The sequence below is a fragment of the Coenobita brevimanus genome, unplaced genomic scaffold (assembly GCF_032717465.1).
Source record: "Coenobita brevimanus isolate Jiangsu-jjx unplaced genomic scaffold, ASM3271746v2 jjx.HiC_scaffold_1610, whole genome shotgun sequence".
In the NCBI taxonomy this organism is placed as follows: domain Eukaryota; kingdom Metazoa; phylum Arthropoda; class Malacostraca; order Decapoda; family Coenobitidae; genus Coenobita; species Coenobita brevimanus.
This window is the reverse complement of record NW_027642461.1, coordinates 965-8,408: the sequence shown is the minus strand read 5'-3', so window position 1 is coordinate 8,408 and position 7,444 is coordinate 965. Positions and strand designations below refer to the sequence as shown.

The window sequence follows — 7,444 nt, the reverse complement described above, 5'->3', positions numbered from 1 at the left end:
ATCCAAGGGATGGTTGGGGTTGACTGCTCATGTAATGCCACTTAGGGATGAGTGAGGCTGGTCACTCTCATCTTAAATGTCAGGACCAACTGCTTAGCCACGGGCTCCTACGCTCCTCATGGGGCAATGTAGGACTGGATGATGGATGGATGGATGGATAAATAAATTGCTCAGGAAAAGGTGTCTGGAAGCTTCCTCAAATGACAAAGGAGAAAAAAATAAATAAATAAATTGCTTAGGAAAAGGAGCTTCCTCAATTGATGAGAAAAAAAAAAAAGGATAATGCTTTCTTCTCTGATTTTTTAGTACAGCAAGACATACACAGTCACCTGTACTTGCTTGGGCAGTGGGCAGAATGAGTGATGACAGGAGGGTGAATGATGACAGGAGAGAGATCAATACCGATACACTTTCCTTGATCACATGAACACGATCCTGAAAATGAAAAACAGAAATCATCATCACCATCACCACCACCACCATCACTGTTGTCATCATCATCATCGCAATCACTGTCACCATCATTATCTTCTTCATCATCACCACCACCATCATTTTCACTGCTGTCATCATCATCACACAGTTCAAGCCTTCAAAATCTTGGCTCAGCTTTACAGGTACAAATCTACCCATAAAATCTTCACTTGACATCATCATCATCATCATCATCATCATCGGGCCCTCCTTTCCCACCCTAAGGCCGTGTGAGGAGTAGCACTGTCCAGACAGCCCAAATTTGCCCAATCCAATGGGCCACGCTTCTATTCACTCATCTTTCAAGCCCCCGGAATCCTGGCTCTATCTGATATGCCAGAAACATTCACCACGTTCTGTAGCTTCACATAAACGTATCTGATAGAGTCAATCCAGACACTGTCACGTTAAAAAGGGGTGCCAAATCCCTGATCACGCACTTCTCCTTACAATATTCACCCAGCCAGCTCGATCTCTTGTCAGTTCCCTAGCCTCACTGACTTCCAAATCCCTCTTCCTCACATACTTATCCACCATATCTCTCCACCTTCTCCTTGGCCTACCTCACCTCCTCCCTCCTTCAAATTCGCTCAGATATACCTTTTTCACCACTCTATTGTTATCCATTCTCTCCACATGACCATACCACCTCAGTACACTCTCTTCGATTCTGGTGTCCACAGATTTCCTCACTTCACATCTTTCACGAATTACATTATTTTGTATCCTATCCACTCTCTGTACTCCACATACACTCCTCAGCAGTCCCATCTCCACTGCTCCCACTCATGACTTTTCATTTTCATGCCACACCATAGTCTCACATCTATATGTTAAAGTACTTTTCATATTTACCTGCACTTATGTGTGTGCCTGTGACACAAAGTATTCCCAAGGACTCCCTTGCTAAAAAACAAAATGTACCATAATTGTCATATGCATCTCCTTTCACATTTTGTCCTTCTATCTTAATCATATCTTACTTCCGTAACCTCCACACCTCATTTTCTCACATGTTCCTTCATCATATCCAGCCATCATCTTGGCCTTCCCTACCTCCTTCCACCTCTTCCCATCAAGTGCACAAAATAAATTCTAGTCATACCAATGCTGTAACAATACTCTCAGTGAAAGGTAAGACTTTTGAAATAAGACCTTTCCTCTACAGTTCTGATACAGTACTGTAATTTGTAGTAACATACCAACAAAGCTGCAATCACTACAAAGAAATTGTATACATAGATATATATTTCCTAAGCTCCTCATAGATACATTTCCTATGCTCCTCATGGATATTTTATATACAGTAAAACCACTTTAAGTTGGAATACTTTAAGTTGGAATAATAGGGGCTGAGGCCATTCTGACTTTACTGCAATTCCAACTTATGGAAAGTGTGAGGCCTCCTGACTAACCAGAAAAAAAAATCCCTTACCATGTTTGCAGAGGGTGTAATCCAAGCATAAGGAGGGAAGGGCCTTTTGGTAAGATATACAGATGTTAAGGGGGTGCATGATCACTTCTGTGCAACAATTTCACTTCTGTGCACCACTTTCTAACCATAATCACAAGTGCACTACCTTACACTTTATATACAGGCCTTAAGAACACTATTACACTTTATCTACACTTTATACAGGCCTTAATCACTACTGTTAAGCACTACTGTATGCAAAATTAATCACTATCAAAGTCACCGCAGACAATTTGTGCAGGCAACTCTGACCAAACATGACACAATCCTGGAGGAAGCTGGGATATACCGGGATTCGATCGCCATTAAAGAGAATTTTACATCTGATGTGTCTGTTTTCAGACTGGAAGCCACTATGGACCCTCACAGGCTAAAACATAACAACCCTAGTGTGTCATGCCGAGACTGGGTTTCCATTAAACAGCTTAGGGGAGTTTTTTCCGGGATTTTACAACAATTTTTTCAAAAAATTTATCCCATCATCCAATCCTATGTTGCCCCATGAGGAGCGTAGGAGCCCGGGGATAGGCAAGTTGGTCCTGATGTTTAAGATGACAATGACCAGCCTCACCCATCCCTAAGTGGCATTATGTGAGCAATAAACCCCAACCACCCCTTGGGCATAAGTCTACACAGGCTCAATCTGATTTGAGGGCCTTAATTACCCACTAAACCACCAGGTGCCATAATTTGGTTATATGGTTACCACCCAGCGTAGTAAATGGCTTCCTGGTGTACAGAAAACCACTTGGCTTGACACTCAGTGTAGAGTCACCAATAGGCAGAAGGAGGAGGAAAGAACGAAGAAAAGAACGACAGAAGAGGGAATATACTGTATTACAAATTATTTACATTTAGAGTAGACATGCAGGAGAAATACACCAGATTACACTACTACTACTGCTACTACTACTACTGCTATCATTTACCTTAACTTGGCCAAAACTGTCTTCAGTAAGCCATTTCATACACAGTTCAGTGGCAGAACAAGACAATGCTACAGCTAATTATCCTTTCCACAGCACTTGTTTGTGACTAGCAGCATATTCTATTGCTCATCTATTGTTCAAACTCAAAATTCAAGATGCTAAAAATTGTTAAACCAAAAAGAAGACCACAGCACTATTTTAATAGGCTTTTGTTACAGCTCAGTTTTCAAGACTGGAAGTTGTCACTTCTAGATCAAATTAAAGTGAAATGAGTATAGTATATTCGAATGTTTATCCTTACAAGATCATTTTCAGGATAAGGGGCAGTTTAGGACAAGTTCAAGAAAACAGTATGGCTGCTTGGTTTGATAGGCAGGCCTAAATGTGTCCTTGTGCAGCTTATTTGTAGCATTTCATTTTTTTTCATTCATCATCCTACGTTGCCCCATGAGGAATGAAAAAAAAAAAAAAATGAAATGCTACAAATAAACAGCAAAAGGACAAATTTAGGCCTGCCTATCAAACCAAGCAGCCATATTCTTTTCTAGCACAAAGGCAAAAAGACCATGACAAATCTAAATCTCATCCATAACACTTCAGGACTAACATCATAGTCTAGAGTTACTCTTGTTACAGCTCAGGAATATGGCTGGAAAGAGAATTTTAGGCCAGGTTAGAGTAAAACCTGTATACTGCCATTTACAGTAGACTGCTTCATCATGGTCAATGGCTCAGCAAACATTTTAGCCCCTTGATGCCAGGATTCCAGGGGCCTGAATGGTGAGAATGGCCATGTGGCTCATTCAACTGGGTGAACACTGGTTAGTATCTCATTCCATCAAGTTTTCTTCTGTCTCTCTCTAGCCTACCTTGGGGTGGGAAAGGTGTGGATGATCCCAGTAACACATTAGCCACACATTCTTGCTCCCATAGCCAATCTTCTGACAATCGGTCATTCCCAAGACTATCACAAAGATGTGGTTGCATGGACATTGACTAGCCTTAGCTAGGAGTTAGGTGTGAGTCCATTGTTACTATACTCATTTTACCCTAACTTGACCTAAAATTTGCCAACTCTCCATCTTAAATGCTAAACTGTAATACTAGACAAATACCAGAATATAAGGCTGGTCATGAAATGCTATGGGATGACTGCAGAACCATACCACTGTCTTTCTACCAATGAGCTGTGTGAAATAAGCCACAAAAGAATGAAAATATGGGCTTAGTTATTGTAACAGACCTATGGTCAAAATAACCCTCCCAATCTGACTACACTTGGCCATCAACTAACTGAATAGGGGCTAGGGATCTTTACAAAGTTGTTGCATGGAATCTTGAGCCTTAGTTATGATTCTCCTTGGTTACTAGACAAAATTACCATCCTAATCTGACCACTTGGTAATCAACTAACAAGCAAGGGGCTGGGGGAATTTACCATGTTGCTGCATGGAATTTAACAAGTCTTAAGTAAGGAATGTCTCCTTGATTACCAGTCAAAATTACCCACCCAGTCTTACTACACCAGGCCATAAATAAACTGACATGGGGCACGGGACTGTTGTTAGATGAGGCTTTCTATGCCAAAAGATGGAGGGATGGGGTGGAGAGGTATATGAGAGAGGGGGGTTTGAGTTGGGAGCAGGGTAGTGAAATGGCGGGGGACAGGGCGACTTGGAGGCGATTTGTTTGTGGCCACCCCAAACGGGATTGAGGCGTCTGGCAATAGATAGATAGATAGAATTTGTATCATGGTATCAAAGGCACCAACATCCTTGCATGCATCGGCCGTGGTCACCTAATGGCGGCTCTCCACGCTGCTTGATGGGTTTCAAGTCACGCCGGCCCCTAGTTTTGCTGGCCCTGGCCACTCTGGCCTCCCACCCTAGTCACACCGGCCCCCCTTTCCTGACAGAAATCCAGTTGTTACAGCTGTTATTATTACTCATTTTTAGCTAACCTAATTATTATTATTAGCTAAGGGTCGGAGTGACTAGGGCGGGAAGAGCTATGGGCCGGAGTGAGTCATTTCCGCTTGATCCACCATTACATCTCCTATGCAGCCACTTATCACAAACACTGACCAAGATGGAGTTATTTCCCACACCCTTGCTGCAAACTACACCTGGCCACACTTCCTCTGCTTTGACAGTATTGCCACCTGCCCTACATATCATCACTTTTGTTGGTGAAAGTCTGCTGTATGTATATCTAACCCATCTAGAAAAGCCTCTTAAGCTATATAAAGCCATATGGAAGTAGCAGGCACAAAAAAATAATAGATATGGTTACGGCATACTGACCAAAGTAGTATCCAGCTAAATGTCCTCTCCAGCAATAGTGTTATGATGGTTGTGGTTGCTCTAGTAGTGGCTATGATAGTTCTGGTAGCTGTGGTGGTGGTAGTCCTGTACAGCTAAATGCCTTGATGCCGGAAAGGTGCCCACAAATTACTTCACCTCCATGTCATGCAGTTTTTTGCCATCATGCTGTCCTTCCCCCCAAACTCACACCCCTGAAAAAGAACATTCATATAAGCCATGACACTAAAAACTCCAGGAAAAATATCAATGGGTAAGCTTTAGAAATACTCAGGAATGTTTGCAAGACACGCTAAAGTCAATATTATCAGCATAAAAACAATTAATGGGAAGAAAAAGGAAAAAAAATCTTATAGAAAAATGTAAACATCCTTCACCGGTCACAGCTCCAGCCAGACTGACCAAAGCTGGCAGATTCCACCAACCTCTACATTCTTTCCCTACACTTGTTCCCTGCCCCATCCATCCCCCCACCAGTTCCCACCCCCTCCATCCCTCCCTTCATGTCCATTCTTCCTCCTTCCTGCCTCTCCTCCACCCCATCTCTCTCTCATTTCTTCCTTTCCCCTCCTTGTCTTTCCACCTCTAGTCATCCTTCTTCCCTCTACCTCTTCCTCTTACTGAAAAGCAGCTTCTTCCATCCCCCTCTCCCTCCTCTCTCCCCCTTCATCCCCCCCTCCTTCCTTCACTCTTATGTCCTCCCTCTCCTGTACTCCCTCTCCCTCCCCTGCAACATACAACAAGGGGGGGATTAGAAGCAATAGGAAAAAAAGGGTGTATTACAATACAGTAGTAGCTACTACTGTCTGTTCAGTCAGAGGTACATTTTTTCATTTACTTTATCAAAAAAAAAACTGCCTCCTGAAAATAAAATCACTTTAATCCTACTGGGGCTCCATAAGGCAGAACCTGGCTGAAGAATGACTCCCAGCAGCAAACGTTAAGTTTTATAGGTTGAGTTGATGAAACAATCCAAGTGAAATGTGCCAATGATACACTTTCAATACAGGTGTCATTAGGCTGATGCCAACAGTTTCTCTGACTGCCAACAGGTTTTAATGTTATTTTGGGGCATCCTTAAGATATCTGAATAGACGGCTTGCTGTCCTACCAAAATTCCCACGGAACATTACAGTATTTTACTGAACTTACTACATGACTAAAGGCCTCATTCACAACTATGGAAAGCTGCAAAACGATGAAAATCTGGGCCAAGTTAAAGTGAATGAACTATAGTCAATATTCAGCATGCAGTGTTTGATGAATGTCATATCCATTACTAAATTATACAAGATTCTGCCAATGGATGTGATCATTACATGTTAACTCCAGAGGACATAGAATCAGTTCAGTCTAATTTACCATCAAATTAGAATAGAATGTCCCAGCAAATGCCACCATCCAAGTAAACATTGGCCTGGAACATCTTGCTGACCAACTTCATGGTGACAGGTTGGCGGCGCTACACCAATATGCTGGCTTCAAAGGGAGTGTTGTCTGCCCTGAAAAAAAAAATAATAATAATAATCTATATACCTATCTATCTATAGCCAGATGCCTTAATCCCATTAGGGGTGACAAAAAGTGATATCAAAATCTTCAGAGGGGGTGTCGTTTACCCTGAAAAAATAATAATTTGTCATTTCGTTTTTGAAGGCTCCAACATGCTTGCATGCGTCGGCCTTTGTCACCTAATGGGGGCTCTCCAAGCTGCTCTATCTCTGGCAGCTTCCCTATTCAGTCCCTTATCCTTCGGGTCACACTCAATGACCTCATCACAGGTCTTTTTAGGTCTACCTCTTGCAACCCCACCCCCAACATTAACACTTCTCACTTTTTGCACCCAACTATCATCCCCCATCCTCTCCACATGCCCAAACCACCTCAATGTACCTCTCCTCATCACAACACTAGAACACTCCAGTCTCATCCTACCTCTTAATACTTCCATCGTAAACCTAGCCCCCCCAGGCCTTGCACTCAGCGACACACTGCACATCCACCTAAACACTGTTATTTCTGTATATTTGAACCTGCAAATATCCTCTTCCTTTACTGCCCAGGTCCCACTACCATACAGCATTATCATTATAATAATAATAACAATAATAATAATAATGACAATAATAATAATAATAATAATAATAATAATAATAATAATCTATATATCTATCTATCTGTAGCCAGATGCCTTAATCCCATAAGGGGTGGGGAAAAAAATTACAATAATAATAAATACACAAAAT

General features: G+C 42.0%; 1 long non-coding RNA gene across 1 annotated transcript; it reads right to left on the bottom strand.

Annotated features, from left to right (window-relative positions):
* Positions 1 to 364: 364 nt before the first annotated feature.
* Positions 365 to 6,663, bottom strand: LOC145389626 (uncharacterized). The gene is made up of 3 exons (XR_013895491.1): positions 6,518 to 6,663; positions 5,181 to 5,392; positions 365 to 435 (listed from the first exon to the last, which is right to left on the bottom strand). It is a non-coding gene; the product is annotated as an uncharacterized LOC145389626 (long non-coding RNA).
* Positions 6,664 to 7,444: the final 781 nt, after the last annotated feature.